The following is a 21,352-nucleotide window of genomic DNA, read 5'->3' as shown; positions in this document are numbered from 1 at the left end:
CTTAACTCTGAGTTGGTCTACTCAAAGTTGATTGACCTGACTTAGATCAGCTGTTCTGAAACCTAAAACTCAGAGTTTTTAATCTCTCGGTAAATCAACACAGAGTTCAAGTTTAAACTCTGAGTTGGTTGATCCTCCTTACTCAAACAAGCCCCTGACTTTAAAGTGAAATATCTCAACATAAACAAAAGAAGCTGAGAAAAATGCATATTTTTGATGAAAATTTCAGACGACACTTAAAGTTTTTTGCATATGAACTCTTCATGTAAGTACACCCCTCACAAATCAAAGCAGGCTATACAAAATTGTGTTTGTGCATATACATTAGATTAGTCAGTAATGAAGCCAAATCTGGAGCTTATCTAACAAAATAACTTACGGTCCAAAAACTAGTACACCCAAATTTTTGTTTTTTATTATTTTTTTTTTAAAGAGAAAAATCTAAAGAAGCAAAAATATTGAAAAATTAAGTTGAAATTTTGTAGGTTGTAATTTTTATTTGCAATATTTTGCTTAAATTTAATTGTATTACTTCTAGATTTCTAAATATGGTTGATGATTAAAATATTATTTCAATAAATATATCTGTTTAATAAATCTACTTTGTCTAAATGCCCAAAAATACATTGCTTATATTCACTGAGAAATGGATAAAAATATACTCGTTTTCAAAATAGGCTGTACTAGTAATGAGCTGGGATTATCTTTTGTTATTTTACTGACTGGTTATGAATAAATATACTGTACAGTTACATTTCCATCATCGAAAGTTGTCATGCCAGAGATCAATTTGTCAAACTGACATAAAATGTCAGTCTCATGATGCAATTGGAATGTGTTAAAAACACCCATAAATCACTCATGGGAAAGATTTTCAGCAGCCTTAACTCTAGTCTAGAAATGATTCTAATATGCTAATCTAATACTTTCTTATTATAATCAATGCTGAAAAAAAATCATTAAAACATTTATTGAATTGTCATCTTTTCCAAAAGTCTTTACCGACTGTTTTTGTCATGTATTTACATGTATGTTTTGTTAATGTATTTTATTAAGGTATTCGTTAAGGTATTTTTCCAAAAGGGTGATACTATGGCTTAGTGGTTAGCACTATCAACACACAGCAAGACGGTCGCTGGTTCGAGTCCCAGCTGGGCCAGTTGGCATTTCTGTGTACAGTTTGCATGTTCTCCCTGTGTTGTTGTGGGTTTCCTTCGGGTTCTCTGGGATCCCCCACAGTCCAAAGAAATGTGGCATATGCGAATTGAATAAACTAAATTGGCCGTAGTGTATGTGTGTGAATGTGACAGTGTATGGGTGTTTGACACTATCGGGTTGCAACTAGAAGGTCATCTGCTGTATAAAACTTATGCTGGATAAGTTGGCAGTTCATTCTACTGTGGTAACCCTTGATTAATAAAGATACTAAGCTGAAAAAAATTAAAGAGTGATGCCCAAAAGGAACAAATCTGAATTTGTTGATAATTAAAAACAATAATAACAATTTACTGAGGGGCGAAGCAGTGGCGCAGTATGTAGTGCTGTTGTCTCACAGCAAGAAGGTCGCTGGTTTGAGCCTCGGCTGGGTAAGTTGGCGTTTCTATGTGGAGTTTGGATGTTTTGGGTACAGGTGAATTGGGTAGGCTAAATTGTCCAAAGTGTATGAGTGTGAATGGATGTTTCCCAGAGATGGGTTGCAGCTGGAAGGGCAGCCGCTGCATAAAACATGCGCTGGATAAGTTGGCGGTTCAATCCGCTGTGGCAAGCCTGGATTAATAAATGGACTAAACCCGAATGAAAATGAAGGACTGAACAATTTAACTTTGATATTTGGGATTGTCTGGAACAATTTTGTATTCCTGGACGATGTGAACACGCATTAATAAACATGCAATCAGCAACGACTTTACATTTCAAAAGTCTTGGTTTAAAATATTTGTGTTTACACTACCTAAATAAGTTACTGATGGTCGCTGGATATGATGACAGTGTTTGGTAACTTGCACAATTCGTTATTTACATAATTACAAATTGCCATCAGCTTAGACCCTTTATTCATCAGGGGTTACAAAAGCAGAATGAACAGCCAACTTATCCAGCATATGTTTCAGCAGCAGATGCCTTTCCAGCTGCAACCCAACACATGGGGACAAGATTTTATTTTTATTATTTAAATTTTATTTTATTTTAAATTCGAATTTTCTTTTAAAATTCTGAAGAGCTGATCACAATGTATTTACAATGCATTTGCATGATCTTTCTATATTGTGTACATTTAAATCTAAGCAATATGACACAGCAGCATGATTTATATGAAGAGAATTCTAAAAAAAATAATAATAAATTGGAGTTATTAAATTGTGAATAATTTACTCCCATTATATGATTATATGTAATCATGTAATTTATAAAAAGGTAACCGTAATCTGATTATAATCATTTTAAGATGCAATATACTCTAATTACAAGTACTTAATTTTCTGAAATCACATTATGTAATCACAATGACAAGTAATCAGCTACTACAGATCACTGCTGATGTGTTGCTAGCTTTAGCAAACGGAAAGCTCACGTTAATGTTCATGTTAGAATCAATCTGCTTTGAAAACAAGCATGAAAACAGTCAGCCTTTTCACTATTGTGTCAGTGGTTTATATTAGTGGCAAAATAAAATTACACATCAACTCCATTGCATGTTTTTATTGCACTGTATACTAAAAATCCACCCTAGCAAACCACATAAGAATAGCAAGATGAGGATATCTGTCATCTAATCACGATTTTACAGTCCAAAGCAGTATCTGATCGGCGGGCTGTGGAAATTCAGTATAATAAGCAAATGAAAATCCTAGCCGGATTCCAATCCCCCCTGATGTTTTTGTGCCAATAACGCAAGCGATTCACACAACATCCATTTCAAAGACTCCAAGGGCTCGACTCCATTCAGTTATCGTTTTTGTAGCGTCTCATTTAGCCGTATATTACTGAGCTGATCAGTGAATACACAGAGCTAAGCTTCAAAGTCTCCCTTCCCCCATGCTAACGCTAGTCTTGGCAGCCTCTGGGAGCTCACAGCAGTAATACATCATCTATATTTTAAAGCTGCCGGTGGAGAAAAGGCGGGGGAACCTCCATCTTAAGGTACAGCAAGCTTCTAGCTGACCCAAATTCTTCTCATAGTTCCCAAAAGCTGAAAAAGCGGGAAGATGAAACAGCGCGTCTGTTATGAACCCACTAGTAAAACACTGGTTTTTGATATGTTGGCATTTATGTTAGCCTCCTTGGCGGGTTTAAGCCTCATCCATCTCTACCCAGAGATCAGGATTCATCCTGGAAATAAATCAGTGTGAGTGACTGATAGCTAGTCCAGGCAATTTAATCTATTAGCGCCGAAGCTTGGAGTTAGCAAACACTTACTGGAAATGGTACTTAGCAAAGTCCTTTGTCCTGGAAATGTAAACAAAACAGTGTTTCTTAATAAAACCTATTTAAGATTTCACAAATAAAAAACGTTCAGCTTTTACATAATAAAATTAATTAAATGAATGAATGAAATAAGGATAATGAATGAAGAAATAAAGAATCAGCAACACTCTACATTATTCATTTAATCTACACATAAGAGAGTATATTGTAAGTCGACATTTGATGTTTAAAACTGTAGTTAAATGTATATGTGAGGGCGAAGCAGTGGCGCAGTGGGTAGTGGTGTTGCCTCACAGCAAGAAGATTGCTGGTTTGAGCTTTGGCTCAGTTGGCGTTTCAGTTTGGAGTTTGCATGTTCTCCCTGCGTTTGCGTGGGTTTCCTCCGGGTGCTCCGGTTTCCCCCACAGTCCAAAGACATGTGGTACAGGTAAATTGGGTAGGCTGAATTGTCCGTAGTGTATCTGAATGTGTGTGTGGATGTTTCCCAGAGATGGGTTGCGGCTGGAAGGGCATCCGCTGTGTAAAACTTGCTGGAAAAGTTGGCGGTTCATTCCGCTGTGGCGACCCCAGATTAATAAAGGGACTAAGCCGACAAGAAAATTAATGAATGTATACTTGAGCACATTTGTCTTATAGTAGCAAACACACAGAAAAGTCCAGATATATTGGGCTAGGACTTGTACATAATCTTTGTTTTGAGTCATATACTGAAGAAAAGACTGAATTCTTGATATTTAAAATGCTAAATAATATGAAAATTACTGTTGTTTAAAAGGGTGGTCCACTATGTAGTAATGTAGCTGTTTGAACATTAACAACATCTCTGAATTTAATATGCTTGAAGTTAAATGCAAAGGGAGACATTGGCTTTTACACAGTTTTGCAAAGCCTACAGTGAACGAATTTGGGGACTACAAAAAAATAATTCCGGGTTAGTGAGATCACAATCGCTTCAGCTTACGCGCATTCACCACAATCACCCAATGCAGCCAAGGGACGTGGCCAGAGGAAAATGTATAAAACCAGCTTAAATCAGCCTAGGCTGGTTGGCCGGTTTTAGCTGGTCAACCTTTCTGGTTTTAGAGGGGTTTTGGCCACTTCCAGGCTGGTTTCCAGCCATTTCCAGCCTGGTCTTTGTTGGTCAGGCTGGGAGATGACCAGCTATGTCCAGCTTAAACCAGGCTGGTCGAGCTAGTTTTAGCTGGTCATTGTCCAGGAAGTGGCCAAAACCCCTCTAAAACCAGGCTAGTCAACCATCTAAAACCAGCTTAGGCTGGTTTAAGCTGATTTTTCTTTTTTCTTTTCTGTTGGGAGAAAGCTGCTATTTCCACAGAGCTTGTTCTGTTTTTGTATTTGGGCTTCTAAAGGGGATGACACAAAGAGAGAAGTGCTCACAGTTTAATTTTAATTATGTTTCAGAGAGTTATAACAACTATATAGCTAGTATTTGACAAAGAAGAGCTTCCAGAATCTCTCCCAGTTCAGTTCTTGATTCGGCTAAAAACTCCTCCAACCAACGAAGCTGTGGATTGTGAGTGTGTTTTTATTTTTTAAAATTGGTCAACTACATGCATAGTTTCTAGCATTACTGATATGTTGTAACAAGAACGTAAACAACAATGTAAACAATAAGAATTGCTGTTTAGCACTGCTAACAATTTAGCTATAAATTCATATTCATCAGTCAAACTGCTGTAAAAACCCACAATTTCCACTAGCGCTGCAGTGTCTTACACATGCTTATTCCGAATATGTGAAAGACACGTCTTGTCAGATTTTATTTAGGGAGCAGGTGTGAGGTTTATTTTCTGTCTGACTCAGTTACTGTTTACACAGCGCTAAAGCATACCCTTTAGGTGCATGACATGCAGCCATTCCACAAATCACAGCACATTATGTTAGCTGACTAATCAGAGCCTGTTGAGGGCGCGCCTTTCAGAGGAACTAGGATGTATGACAGTCGTCTTCATGTTAGCCGAGTAGCAGTAATTAATTAAAATAAAATATATATATAAAAAATGACATGATTTTCTACAAATGAAGCATGAGCACACATTGTTTTGTATCTTAGAAACACAACCAAGCCTTAAAAATACACTGTGGATCACCCCTGTGAGTGAACTTGACGCGGAAATCTATAAAATGTACCGTTTAAAACAACAAAGTAATAATGAGCAATATATAATGGCTACTATTTTGCAATTCAGAATAAAAATATAAAACTAATTGTCATGTATTACTCACCTTTTAAATAAAAAATGCAATTTTTTATACATTGATACATGAAACAAATTTATTTCCGGAAAATATCAAGAGTGCAAAAATAAGCACACCAATTATAATTTTTTTTAAATGTAGGGGTGCTAATAAAATAAAAAGACATGCTTTTATGACAATCTGTGTTCATTAATGTTGTTAGCACGCTCGTATATTTGTTTATTTGCTGTCTGCTTTGTTTTAGCACCTGATTCACAAAACAACTACTGCGATCCAGACTTGAGCTGACTCCAAATCAACACATAACCTGTTAAAATCTGCCTCACTACATATGAAATATATCCAGCTATGATGCTTCTCCACATCTTTTCATCATTGTTTGATGAATTATATCCACTATGATTGAAATAAAACAAACACTGCTTGGATTGCGGGTGGTTTGTGAATAAGACACGGGTTTTCATGCTCCCTAATGTTTTTACGCTGAGTGCACCAACCACCTCCACCTCTTCCCCAGCCACTTCCTTTAGCAATATTACACTCTGTTTTTGGAGTAACAATGTGCGATATGGATCTTCATTGGCAGGCTTTAATGGGAGTATTGTCTTGAAGGGGTAAAAAAAAAACATCCCAAAAGTCAGACTTTTCCTGCAGCAAGTTTATCAAGTTCTACAGTAACAGCAGCCCACGTTTCTCAGTTTTACTGCTGGAAAAACAAATGTGTGATATCTTTCCAGACCACTGGAAGGTGGGAACAAAAAATCCTGGCTAATCAGATGAGGGCAGGCGCTCTGAATCAAAATATTTTAGGGTTAAATCGAATGTCGTTCAACCAGTGTTGCTTTTTTTTTGTCATGATAAGCATCTTGTGGAAAAAGAGGACAAAATGTCTAGGTGTGAAGTCACAGGGAAAGTGCAAATGAGATTCAAAGCAAAGAGAAAAATCGGTAAGAAAACAAAATGTTAGATTTGTTGTGCTATTCTGAGACAGGCAGAATTGTGAATATTTTCTAGTGTTTTTACTTAGATTCAACGGTTTGGCCAGGCTCATCACACTAAGTGCTCTGGCAAAGCGACATGCCGCTGTCACCCTGCTGAAAGTGTGTGTGTGTGTGTGCATGTATATATATAATGGAGGCTGACTCACCAGTGGGGGGAGGAAACACACGCCTTTCATCCTTGACCTTGAGACTGTGAACTAGTCTGAAACACACACACACACATTTGTAAAGGCAGCAGATATCCATAGGGACGTCACCTTCTTTTACTTCCTACTAAGGGTTGATGGACGGCCCGCTGACAGCCTCCGTCTGAGGGCCCAGTGTGAGGAATTGATTCCTGATGGGTCGTATCACTTTTGTTGAATTAGATTTGAAGATTAAAGAATCAATAGGTGCTCCATTCTCTGTATTTCCCCTTTCGTTGTTTACCTTTTCCCATACTTTTTTTTTTTTTAGTTCTTTTAACTTTTCCATTAATAAACTTTCATAAGGGTAATTTTAGAATTACCTTATTCTTTTATTTCTTTCTTCTATACTGTCTTATTTTTTAAGTATTTAAATATATCCAGTCAATTAGAATATTATACTGTACGCTACTATTAAAAATATGTTATGTCATGTTATAGAAAAAGTAATGACATACCTTGAGCCTTAAACCATTATTCCCTAATTCTCATGTAAACCCCAAGTCTGAAATTCCCAATAGTATCTGGATGCAGCCTTTATGATGCAAGCTGAGACTGAATCTCTCAGAGATTCAATGATAGACACGATGTTCTCATCGGAGCTAGTGATGTCACTGTAAGTTAATGGGTAAAGTGAATCCATTAAAAAACAATGCATACAGCTGAGATTGCGCTGCATCACGTCTGCATCCAGACCCCTCTCAAAATCCCAGTGAAAATGAGGCCAATCAAAATGATGATCCACATGGAATCATTAATAATCATTAATAAATAATTGTTTACTTATTTTTTAATTTATATTACATATAAATTTCATTTTATTATAATTACTTTGTATATGGAACTCTTACTTGATAGAATATTAATAGAATAATAGAAGCTTTAGAAATCTGTTAAGACATATGGAATACTGTTTCCAGGCCCGCTGTTCATTTGAATTGAGAAAATATTTGTTTATGACCACTTTATTGTCATATCACACATTAAAGTAATTTATGTAACAGTAAATTTTTTTTATGTCTCTAGATTTGCTGCATCACAGACACCAATGTTTTAACAACTAAAAAATAACAACTAAAAAATAATTCAATACTATATATATATATATATATATATATATATATATATATATATATATATATATATATATATATATATATATATATATATATATATATATATATACACACATACATACAGTTGAAGTCAGAATTATTAGCCCCCCTGAATTATTAGACCACTTGTTTATTTTTTCCTCAATTTCTGTTTGACATAGAGAAGATTATTTTAAACACATTTCTAAATATAATAGTTTTAATATTTCATCTATAATAATGGATTTATTTTTTATTTACCATGATGACAGTAAATAATATTTTACTAGATATTTTTCAAGACAATTCTATACAGCTTAAAGTGACATTTAAAGGCTTACCAAGGTTAATTAAGGTAACTAGGCAGGTTAGGGTAATTAGGCAAGTTATTGTATAACGATGGTTTGTTCTGTAGACTATCGAGAAAACAAAGCTTAAAGGGGCTAATAATTTTGTCCCTAAAATGGTGTTTAAAAATGTAAAACTGCTTTTATTTTAGCTAAAATAAAACAAGTAAGACTTTTTCCTGAAGAAAAAATATTATCAGACATGAAAATCGTGAAAATTTCCTTGCTCTGTTAAACACCATTTGGAAAATATTTAAAAAAGAAAAAAAAAATGTGAAGGGGGCTAATAATTCTGACTTCAACTGTATATAGTTTGATAGAGCGATTGGACCCAGAAGCTACTTTACGTGACACCACACTTAACCAGCCGATAGCTAGCAGTTATGTGAAACAAGCAGCCATGCATTACCACAAAGCGACTTGTCAGTTTACTGTGTGTCAGAACACAAATGAAGGATATACAGATTATGAATTTATTCAATGCCACCCCGATGAGGCATAATGTCCGTTTAAAAGTAGATTTTGTTAGTTTAGTCTGTATATTGTGAAATTTGTTGCGTATATTTTAAACGAGGCTATAAACATATGTATATAAGCGCTGCATATGTTTAATGTGAGTGTTTAATGCAAATGTAAGCATTTATGTGTCATATCACTCAGCTCTTACTGTAATAAATCAAGTGAGAAGATGCTGATATACTTGAAAATGATCTGTTTATGCAAAAGTTGATATTCATTTTTGCCTGTTTTTTCATTTGTGAAATGCACAATATACAAAGCTTAATACATCTCTGTCTGCCCCTTTTGTGATGTGTAATTATACGCGTAATATGCTTAATGCTTAAGTTTATTTACTGATTATTTTTTAAATTAAATGACATAATAGATGGTGTAAAAAGTATTCAATCAAGAGTATCTCATTAGCCTTTTAGTTTATCCATGGCTGAAAAATGCTTTTTGTGCATATAGTCTGTTAAAGGTAATGTCTGAATCTAAATTATTATTATTTTTTTATATTGTTTATTTGACATTCACAACTGCCGTAATAATATGAAAATATATATTTTTTGAACTATTATCTAAAATTTAAGCTGCATTTTTGCTTATTTTGGTGACATTTTTTGTCACCAAATTTCTTGTCTCTTTAAAACCTTTAAAACATTTTTAATGAAATGAATAGTTAATGTATAATTTCTGCGATTTAAAGTAACAATTTAAATCACCGCATTAGCCATATTCCCCAATGAAATACTTTGCTTAATGCTTATAGTTTTGATTCATCAGTAATCTTAGGGGTTGAGCATAGGTTATATAAATTTATTAGCTTCACTCATGAATATTAATTATGTGATAAGTAGGCCCTATGCGTAGCAGCATTTAGTCATTAATGCAAAATACTTTTTCATGATCCTAATGTTAAGCAGAGAGTCCTTGTTCCACAACAAAGGCGTTTAGTTTACAATGACTGTCTGACTTACTGTAACATGGGACATTTTTTTAGCATATAGATCTTGTTTATTTGTTGTCTGCTTTGTATTAGCACCTGTTTCAAGAAATACTGTAATCCTGACATGTGAATCAATGGTAAATTGGTAAACAGATCTTTGGATGAGCACTTTTAGCTTCAAAGTCAACATTTTAGTGGTTTAATTATACAGAATTTCAAGGATGTGTGTGAGACGTTCTTTAAAGGTCTGGGTATAAACTAAAATGTCACCAAATGGAATAAGAAAGCTGTTGTTATTTACAACTGTAATAGTGTGGCTTAGTGTGATGTTCACAGCATATAGACTCTTGATGACTGACGAATGCATACTTGAATGAATGAATCATTGATTTTTTATGCTCAACTTTGTTTGTGTTGCATTCCCCATCGGTGGCCTTTGGTTAATAAAAGCTGCGTTAATCTGACAATGTGTTAACTGACACAAAACTTGACAATTCACTACACCTCGTGTACAGATATGTTATCAGACATGATATTAAAACCACTTAAACTCCGCGGACGTCATGGACTTTTGCTTTAGGATTTAAAGGGCTAGCATTGCACCAGACACCCTTAAGCTGTTTCGTTTGAAAGTGTAGAATCTATGTTTTATGCACATGCATCACTTATGGTTTTTATTCTACTGTACAAAAGTTATTTACACTTAAATACACTGTTTTTTGGATACCAGAGCTGGGTATTTAACATGGGTTCATTATCAAATTTTTCATATGACACATGTACAAGTTATAGCTCAAATGAAAGCTCTTGCCAGTGCTCATACAGTTCTAGCATTCTTTATATTGAATTATATTCACATATCAAACAGTTGCCGAATGAATTATGGTGTTTCCATGGCGCAGAAGTGAAAACAATACATTTATGATCACTAAGCAGCCCCAGATGGCACAGACAGCTGTCATTTCTTACCTTATGCTGTGTGCTTCAGGGCCATTTCTCCTCTGTTTTTGAGGTGATGTGCAAAAGTAATCCTTTTATATGTCTGACGTGATCCAAACATAGTGAATTATGCTTGATCAAACCAAAAAATAGTGAAATATGAAAACAATGATCGATCCCTGTGGCTTGCACAGCACCTCTCATTAGTTGGAATACAATAACTTCTGCATAGATTATAGTAGAAACATTTTTCTTTTTTCCTGTGATTACAGAAATGTGAAGGAACCACCAAAGTTAATTACAGCACCCTAGACCACACAGAACCTAAAAGGTACACTTTTAAATTTTAAGTTTATAAAAAAAAGTTTTTTTTAGGTGTTTATTAAAACACAGACAACATATACAGATATTTTAAACACTTTCAATAGTGTTTTATGAAAATTCAAAGGGTTTTCTTTAAAATGATACCAAATTAGACCTCCCTACCCCTTCATGTGAACGTGCAAAACGAGGGGTAGGGGTAAGGGGAAGGGCTAAAGCCGCCTTTCCACTGTGACAGAGCAGAAGTCATTCATTTCCAATGAAGAGTAGTCCAGGAGCTGCATGTTTTGATTTCTGAGTCATTAGTTTTCGAGTTCCAAACATCTCCATGTGCGGAAAATTCGGATTTGATTTGAGCTGCGGTTCCGTTGAAATATTTTAACGTTTGCAACTACACTGTATGCAACTGGCCGACCAGATGTGATGTGTTACAGTGTTGTCCAAGCAAGTCTGTGTGTGAGAGATGTGAAATACTAGTTTTTTTCAGTATTTTTTCAGAAAAAAGTCTATATTAAAAAAAGACTTGAATTTATATTCATTAATGAGTAATAAAAAAATATATATATTAATAATTAAAACAAAATGTTTAGCGGTCTGAGTTTCTAGTATTGCATTCATTCAACCATGGTGAACTTATAGAGAGTAAAGGCTCTTACTTTTGCACTCATTTATTTTGGACACTGCGAGAACAGCTTCTCTCCCATGGTGCAGAACAAAACTGAAAATTCTGTGTGAAAGCCACAAGGGGGTGTATTCCGACAGTCATGTCCAAATGTTGCGTGCAGTAGAAAGGTGGCTTTAGGGGTAGAATTGGGTTTGGGTCTTAATTTCTATTTCACTGTTATTTAAACTTATGCCTTGGTCTGTTAAAATTCTCAATTCTGATTGGCTTAAACGTGTGCATTTTTTTATGCACAAGTTGTTCCTGTTCATTTTGATCACAGTTCGAAACAAACAAGCTTCCCCCAAACAGTAGTATTAACTATTGTACCTCAGAGCATTCGCTGATCTTTGCAATCTCGAAGACACTGACGTGCACTTTACCAAAAGCCAATGGAGATTAGCCAACTCAAAAATATGCTCAAAAATATTTGGCTAGTGGTGGCTAATATATGTTACTACGATGAGTTATTGGATATGTCCATGCTATTTATGCAGGAGATCTACCATGACTTTGAGCAAAATCTGTTTAAACTTGATGAAACTTCATCGGAAATCTGTTTGCATTGCGATGTTCTTTACCATCATGTCATGTATTTAAAATAGTTTAACAGAAACAAATAATAGATTATCCCTTAGTGACAAAACTTTTACAATAGCTTGCAACTGTGCTTATTTTTTGTCTACTATGTAGTTAGTTGTCACTATATGTATTATAGAACTGTTTATAACAACTTCAACAGATTCAAATTCAGTCTTAATTGAATAACTCTCATGTTAAGGCTGCACAAAATTTCAAAAAATCTTCTACTCTATGGAAGAAAAAGTTAAACAGCCTTGGAATAAAGGTGAGGAAATGATAAATCCCATATTATGCCTTCAAGCCAACAGATTGTACACAGATATCCAAATAATACAAAGTACTGTATTCTTTTTCATAACAAGACGTGTGGGCTACCGTGCCACATTTGTATTCTTTCTCCCCCTCTGGTGACTCATGTTTCTTCTCAGGCAGTGCTGGAACATAAATATGCACACAGACAGCCCACAGAAAGCGTGGGTGTACTGCCAGACCTGGACGGAGGACGGGTTAGAACATTTAAAAAAAAATAGCCTGAATATGAGGTGAGACTCATGAGGCAGCTAAGTGTGGGAGTTTGTTTCCTCTACAACTTTACTCACCAACTCTTATTCATTGAGACGCAGCTAGACAAAACCGTTCTCCTCATTTGCATGTAATTAAAAGTGATATCTCACCCAAATATTAAAATGATGTCATTATTTGCTCACCTCATGTTAACACCTGTAAGACTTTCTAAAATCTGTGAAAATGCAAAAAAAAATCTGTATAATAAAAGTCAATGGACAGAAAAGTGTGTTTTTGGGTTTTAGAGTAAAAAAAGAAAGTCATCTTGGTGTTGGATGACATTAAGGTGAATAAATAAAAACAGAATTTACCTATTTAATATAGTAATATGTCATATACCGGCCATGTCAAGTACTGTCCGTAAGCATACGTTGACATGCACAGTTCCATTAAGATCTTATGCCTATGAATCACAACACCTTGAGCAAGGACTTGAGATCTTTCTACGGAGAAAAAAAATTATATGTCAGCTTGGATGCTCTGTTTGGACAGAGATATGAAAGCCTGGAGGTGTTGTGAGGTGAAGGCTGTCTTGAAAAAACCCTTGAAAAAATTCAGTTGAATCCATAAAAATCCATGTTTTCTGTTTTTGACTGAGCTGTAAATTTAGAAAAGGAATCATTTTCTTTCAGGAGGTTACTATATAGGAGGTTACTATAAAGGCTGTATATATGTGTCAGTGGTTCTCACTGACCCCAAAAGAACTGCTTTGGATAAATATATACAGAAAAATATACTTTATGAATTAAATATTGAGAAACAAAAAACAAAAGGTTTTTCAATTTGGAAAAAGGACAGAACTCTGTTTGTCTTCTTTATCCAAACCAAGATCCTCACAGTTCTCAGATGCAGATATTATTATAGTTAGGTAAATTCTAGCAAAAACTACAGCACATTTACAGCTGTATTCCCATTTGCATAATAGCAAAAAATAATATTCTATAAAAATACTACTTTAAAATTGCAAAAGAGGAAAAAAATATTTGAGAGACAGATTACTGCATTTATTGTGGTAAGAAGAGATAAAGATGTTAAGTTTGCCTCCGCTCCTTTGTCAGTTTGAATCAGAAACATTCACACAGCGGCATTAACTAGTTTGAAATCTAATGGCAATGCAATACAACGCACGGTACACAGTGAAGAGTTCAAATCCAAAAGCCTCTAAATGCCATCTAAAATTCTTTTCAAATGAGCATTTTTCATAACCTCCTGAGTCTATGTTCAGTTATTTCATTTTTAACGCAATGAAAAGAACCCATTCATCACCAAATAAGTGACATGACTGAATCTACACAAGAATTTTTCATTTAAAATTTTTTTTTGATGCCATTTAGAGGCTTTAGCATTTGAACTCTTCAAGTGTACATTAAGGTACCCTTTATGCTGTTTACAAGGCTTGTAATCGTGTTTTGGAAGTCTTCCACAATAAGTGTACCTTTAAAGAAGATCAAAATAATTTTTATGTTCTCATAATATACATGTAAAAAATAAATTCAAAAATTTGGTCTTTCTAAATCCTCCTTTCTAAGAGCCTTTTTAAGTTAGCTGTCATGATTTGTTGATTATTAAAGTGAATGTAGGAAACCAGACATTCCTAACTCTATCTGAATTTTACAACCCAGGCTCGTTCTGAATATGTATCCCTATATACATTTCTGGAGAGCACGAAATACATGCCAGAAGTTTTTATTTTTTCACAGTTTTTGTTTTTCACGAATCCGCCTGAGGCCGTTGTGTATGTTTTTTTTAAGATTTAGGATACGTCTTTTGTGTCTCCAGAATGTGTCTAAAGTTTCAACTCAAAACACTCATTAGATTATTTATTATACATGTCAGAATATTGCTTTTTTTTGCTCTGAACACAATGGAGCTGTTTTGTCTGAGCCTTTAATGCTAGCTCTCTCTGCCCGCTTTTCCCACATGCCTGTCAGAATGTGTCTTAACCTCTGCCTCGGCTGTGTCAGATATGATCCCATGTAACGTTTGTGAGAAATACTACAGTAAGAACTTTCTATATTTGATGTATTTGTTGATTCAAGCCTTTCTGCAATGATGAGTCACACACAACATGTATTGTCTTTATATTACCCCAATATAAACACAGTACACCTGCACAATTTGTCCAAACTATGCTTCCAAAAGATGATTTTCATCATAGGTGCCCTTTAAATAATTATTATTTATGCTCAAGTGATCATAACAGGGCTTTTTTGTGCAACAATCATACTAGAATAGCCGTTTTATCTTGTAATTTTGTAATCTTTTCATCTTGACATTGATAACACAAACCAACTAAAGCATTTAAGGAACTCAGGTAGCAGACGAACGCCAGAGACTGGCATTATGCAAGCTTATAATAGCGAAGTGGAATCGAATGTCAAATCTAGTCCTTAAAGTAAGACCAATTGAAAGCATGGTATTAAATCATTCTGACATACTCCACTCTTACATAACTGTGCCATCATATATGATATAAACTTAGAAGCAACATCAAAACATTTTAACAAAACATCAAAGGAGCTGCTCTCTCTCTGTGCTGCCCTCCTCTCATTGCGTGATGCCAGAAACAGCAATGATGCAAACTGTCTCACTGCCTAGATACAGCTCAGCCAATCAAAAGCAGAGCCATGGTTTCCTTAGCAACAATGTCAGAGCTCACTCTAAATGAAATGAGTCATTCTCATGAAAATCAGGAGAAAGTTCTGCCAAAAGAGAAACCATTCAATGTTCATTTCCAAATGCCAGTCAAATCTGGAAAACTAAAACCAAACATGGTCATTATGTCCTAGCATGCAACAATAACAATCAAAGTGGCCGCACAACTGAACAAAGACATTTTTACCTCGCATCTGGTTGTGTGGACAAGACTAGAGCATTAAATTAAAAGCTGTGAACTGGCCTGGTGTATTGAAGGAAATGACAAGCCAGGTACGCTTTGCTTTCTCAAACTAGTTCCTGTTGAAATATGCTGTCAGTGAAAGGCAATAATAAATGACTGAAGTGAAAGATGGAGCCAAACTGATTTTAGCTCCACTGAGTGAATGTTCCTCATGTCTAAAGCTCTTAGAAAGTTAAATAAAGATGAAAGAGCAAAAACATAATTGAGAATTATGGGCGACTTATAAATGTTATCAGCATCAGTTTTATTGCCAAGTGTGCTTCACACACACAAGGAATTTGTTTTGGCAACAGAAGCTTCCAGTGTACATGGAGTGACAAGTGACAACACAAAATAAATATGAAAAAAAGACGATAAACATTAAACAGAGATGCAGTTAGTCAAGAAATCTGGATGTTTAATGGTATGTTTAGATTTGTTATACAGGTAATACGGTGCTCTGTACAAGTGCATATGAGAAAGTATTGCACATGTTTATTGCACAGTAGGGAAATATTTAACTATTCATGAGGTAGATGGCCTGAGGAAAGAAACTTTTCCTGTGTCTGACTGTTTTTGTGCTTTTGTGCCAGACGGTAACAGTTTGAACAGGTAGTGTGCTGGGTGCGAGGCATCCAGAGTGATTGAAGTGTAGGAAGGGTAGTGCCAGTAATTCTTTCAGCAGTCCGGACTATTCGCTGTAGCCTACGGAGGTCTGTTTTGGCAGCTGAGCCGAACCAGACGGTGATTGAAGTGCAGAGAATGGATTGGATGAGAGCTGAGTAGAACTGTACGAGCAGCTCCTGTGGCAGGTTAAACTTCCTAAGCTGACAACGAAAGTACAATCTCTGCTGGGCTTTCTTCACAATAGAGTCAATGTGAATGTCCCACTTCAGATCTTGAGAGATGGTGGTGCCCAGGAACCTGAATGACTCTACTGCAGACACAGTGCTGTTCGTGATGGCCAGTGGGGGGTAGTGCAGGGGGGTTTCTCCTAAAGTCTACTATCATCTCCACTGTTTTGAGCGTGTTCAGCTCCAGGTTGTTGTATCAGCACCATAAAGCCAGCCGCTCAACCTCATGTCTGTATGCAGACTCGTCACCATTCTGGATGAGGCAACAGTAGTGTCGCCTGCAAACTTAAGGAGCTTAATGGAGGGATCTTTTGTGTTGCAGGTGTTGGTGTACATAGAGAAGAGCAGTAGAGAGAGAACACATCCCTGGGGGGCACCAGTGCTGATGGTGAGACTGTTGGATGGGATTTTGCCCATTCTGACTAGCTGTTGTCTATCTGTCAGAAAGCTGGTGGTGATCCATTGACAGACAGCTAGGAACAGAGATCTGGGGCAGTTTGTACTTCGAGCAGTAATAGGACAGAGCTAGGATGGTGATAGGACAGTGATAAGACAGAGCTGTTAAAGGCAGAACTGAAGTTCACAAACAGAATCCTTGCGTAGTTACCTGGTTTTTCCAGATGTTGAAGGGTGTAATGCAGTCCCATGTTGACTGCATCATCCACAGTCCTGTTTGCTCTATAGGCAAACTGCTGGGGATCCAGCAGGGGTCCAGTGATGTCCTTCAGATACGCTAGCACCAGTCTTTCGAATGACTTCATGACCACAGATGTTAAGATGGCAACAGGTCTGTAGTCATTGAGTCATGTGATCTTTGGCTTCTACGGGATTGGGATGATGGTAAAGTGCTTAAAGCAGGATGGAACTTTATGCTGTTCCAGTGATCTGTTGAAGATCTGTGAGAAAATGAGATCTTGCCGGTCAGCACAGGTTCTCAGATAGGCTGGATCATTTAGGACTACAAGGACTGTTTATACACATCAAGATTAGACAATACTAATGGGAAGGTAGGTGCTCTAGGGGGTGCTGTTAACACTTAAGTGCAAAAAAATACATTTTTAATTAATGTACTTCCAAGACCCTGAGACCTTCAGTTCATCTTAGGAACTCAAATTAAGATATTTTGGATAAAATCTGAGAGCTCTCTGACCCTCCATGTACAACAAATGTTGTGAGACTTTCAGTGTTCCAGAAGATACCAAAAACTTCATTTGTCTCCTGGTTGAATCATATTGTTATAAATCTATGGTAGTTATTTTGTGTGCACAATAAACAACACCATTATTCTACACGTTCTTCACTTCAATATAAGTTCAAAGTGCTAAAAATCTAAGGCAAAATGAAATGCACAACAGAACATGATTCCTTCACAATCACTGCATCCAAAATGGTACACTATGCACTTAAGTGCATACTCAAAAATATAGTATAATAATAAATAATAATAATTCCTTACATTTTATATAGTGCTTTTCTTTGCGCTCAAAGCAATTTACACACAGGAGGACATCTCGTTCACCCCCAGTGTGCTGCATTCACCTGGATGATGCGACGACAGCCATTTTGCGCCACACCACACTCCAGCTGATTGGTGAAGAGGAGACAGAGTGATGAAGCTAATTATAATATGGGGAGGGTTAGGAGACCATGATGGACAGAGGCCAGTGGGCAAATTTGCCCCAAAAAACATTGCAGACCCTGCTGAGATATGGATGTGTTATTATGCCGTGACTGTTGCTCAGTTAAGTGATTGGTGGTCTTTGAAAGGTGAGTTGTTTGTTGTTTATTTTAATATCCTGATAACACGACATAACACATCCATATCTCAGCTGGGTCCGTCATGCTTTTGGGTCCCCTTGAAACATTTCCCAGACATCCCAAGTCTCCCGGAAGTTGCGGGAGTATGCCTAAAATGCATAGACACTCCCGGATGCCCGCAAATGAATCATAATTTCCCGGAAATCACGCGTCTCCTGCCCGGTCCTAAAATATGTTGCACACCCCTCTCTCCACTGCATCCCTACTAGCTCTTCAGGTACGTCTCCCGCAACTCACCCCCACCGTTCTTCAGGTACGTCTCCCGCAACTCACCCCCACTGTTCTTCAGGTACGTCGCGCGCAACTCACCCCCATCGCTCTTCAGGTACGTCTCCCGCAACTCACCCCCATCGTTCTTCAAGTACGTCTCCCGCACACGCCCCCCTTCACAGATAAGTCACCCCCTTCCCCCCCACCCTGCCCCCGCTCTTCATGTACCCACTAATCCGCTACCTCCCGCAAATCAACTCTGTATCCTCCGGAAATGACTCTTTCCAACTCGGGATGTCTGATTTCCGTTGTGTTACGTGGAGTATTTGCAAGTGTTGTGACCAATAAGCTGTGCGTTTCTTTAGTTGTTTGTGTTGTGACTAGATGCAACATGTGTGCTGTCAGGTTAATGAAGAGCGTTTCTTTATTTGGTGGTGTTTTATGTAATTGCAGGTGCTTTCTGAAATTGCACTGTGTTAAGCTCTCTCGGCCACCATAGAGGAGGCTGTATGAGTGCTGTAATTGCAGAATATCACATTGCTATTATTTAAAGTAGTTGCATATCTTTTAAGACCATCCAACAAGCGCTTGTCAACACAGCTGTGTTTTTTTGTTTATTGATGTTGTTATTTTTTTTATCTCCTCCATTTCTATAAAGTATCATTTAAGGGTAAACATGACACAACAGATTATTAACTCACTACTGACCACTAAAGGACACATGTAGCATCACAACAGATCAAAACGTTTAATTTAGTTAAAACATACTTTGAATTTCTAGAATGCTCAGCTTTAAAGCTGACATGAAAACAAGGGATACCTCGTTTCATCCAGTGCAAGACATTTCTGAAAATGAAACGAAACACACACATCTGCTGCGTCGAGCACTGATTTAGGCTTCAGGAAAAAATCCCTCATTCATGATAATCACGTTATGACGTCAACAACTTATGAAACATGTAATTCAGATGACAAAGAGTAGATTCTGCTTGATAATCACACTCATCCTTCATAGGAAAAAAAAAGAAAGTGCTGTGCTTCAAGACACAGTAGACAGTCATTAATCATAAGGAATGTTTGCATTATGATGAACATAGATAAACACTCTTGATTGTGGTGTCAAAGTCAGTTACAGACAACACGTACCTTTGATCGATTACATTTCGAAGCCACAGGCAATACAGGATTCATTCTGTTTGTGCAAGACAAGGGTGTATTTTAATCGGCAAGTGCTCGGATGACACAAAAAAAACCTTCCTTGATCTGTCAGGGCTTGTTCTTCATATTAAACGTTATCATTGTGACATTTTTTTTTTTTGTATGGGGATGCCTGACTTTATTAGGAGCACATGTGCTGTGACTCTCCTTGTGCAGACAAACCTGTCAAGCTGCCTTCAGTCAGAACTAAAATGGCCATGATCTTTCCTTCCCGCTTTTCCTCAGTACGCCACAAAGTCCCTTCCCCCTCTCTTTCCTTCCTCTGCGGGAGCCGCTTGGAGAGAGAAAGCCCTTTCACCTACATTCAGCTAAGCCTGCTTAATGTGGCTGTGCAGAGCGGGGCGGCGAAGGCTGTGATCGCTGTGATGTTTGAGTGCTTCCTAAAATGCATAGTGCTCGTCCATCTGTGCGGGCCGTTTATTCCAAACACGCACAGACAGCTGCTGGTTCAGTCCAGATTTCCTTCAAAATGACTGAAACGCTTTGAAACACTGTAATTGTCATTTCCCTGTTTATAGCCATCTTATACGCTAACCCTGGGATCAACATTTGTATGCTGATGTTGGATTCAGAAGTATTTCGTGTTTTTGTAGTTTAGTAGCAATCGTCCAAATGTTATGCATTAGCTAGTCTTCAAAGACTTTGTTTATGGAGCAAAATAAACAGTTGCCATGGAAACCATTAGCATTTATTGTTACATGAGAGATGAGTCGAAGCAGCAGCCGGTTCCTTTTATATATGTGTCACGGATCACGATAGAGCCGCTAATAGGATGGCAGCAACACAAAACAAGGTTGCGAAACGCCCTGTTTTGTTTGTGGGCCTTTTTGGTATAAAGGACTAGGTACTGGAGATGTATGATTTGGCCTATTTGTAAGAAATTTTGTGGGTGGGTATAAAACATCACACATTTAAAGAAAAGATTCTAGAACAGAAAGTAATCGAAATGAAAGTCGAAATGAAACTGTTACATTTCTTCAAACAACATTTCTGTCTGGTTCTTGAATCTTATTTGCTGATAGCCGTGCGATATTTTGCCAGTAACAGCACACAAAGGCCTCTTCACCTTTCACCTTTGTGTATTACTCCGCCCACAGTCAGCAACAAGCAGAGGACACTCTACAAATATTGCTGCTGTTGGACAACATTGTCCTTTTGAGACTTTTTTTAGTAAAGAATGTAGTTTTTTAGATTGCAACTATGCAGTTTGTTTATAAGAATAGTGCATATTTTAAAATATTCACAATTTCTGAAAGACGGTCATTAGCCAGCCATACTGATAGAACAAGGACGGTTGATGTTTTCATTCACAAGTTGGCGTTAATAAGCCCTTAGAAGATTTAAACAGCATAATAATCAAATGATTATTAAACTGATAAGTGACATTCCAAGTCGATCTCTCTCTTTTGCATGTTGTTGTGCTGTATTTATAATGTTACCATAAGTAAATGTAGTGCACTTAGTGTGAGATATGGGACCCACAAATCAGAAATGTGTTTTGTGTTGGCAGAAAGAAAGAAGAAATGCCCGCATGTGTTTATTGTTTATCCTTCTCGTAAATACACCAGCAGTCTTGTAGTTGTTGCGCTG

General features: G+C 36.8%; 1 long non-coding RNA gene across 3 annotated transcripts in view; it reads left to right on the top strand.

Annotated features, from left to right (window-relative positions):
- LOC147834645 (uncharacterized) overlaps positions 1–12,999 on the top strand; it is a 66,096-nt gene extending 53,097 nt beyond the window's left edge. The window contains exons 3-4 of one of the 3 annotated variants that reach the window (XR_015502351.1): positions 12,420–12,485; positions 12,649–12,999. This is a non-coding gene — a long non-coding RNA (uncharacterized LOC147834645). Of the gene's footprint in view, positions 1–5,887; positions 6,072–10,928; positions 10,988–12,419; positions 12,486–12,648 lie in introns of those variants that run through there. The other 2 variants (XR_015502352.1, XR_015502350.1) reach the window with 2 other exon arrangements.
- The last annotated feature ends 8,353 nt before the right edge of the window (positions 13,000–21,352 follow it).

Source organism: Danio rerio, chromosome 11 (genome assembly GCF_052040795.2).
Source record: "Danio rerio strain M-AB ecotype USA chromosome 11, GRCz13ab, whole genome shotgun sequence".
In the NCBI taxonomy this organism is placed as follows: Eukaryota; Metazoa; Chordata; class Actinopteri; order Cypriniformes; family Danionidae; genus Danio; species Danio rerio.
The sequence above is the reverse complement of the archived record's forward strand: the minus strand, read 5'-3'. Positions and strand labels throughout refer to the sequence as shown.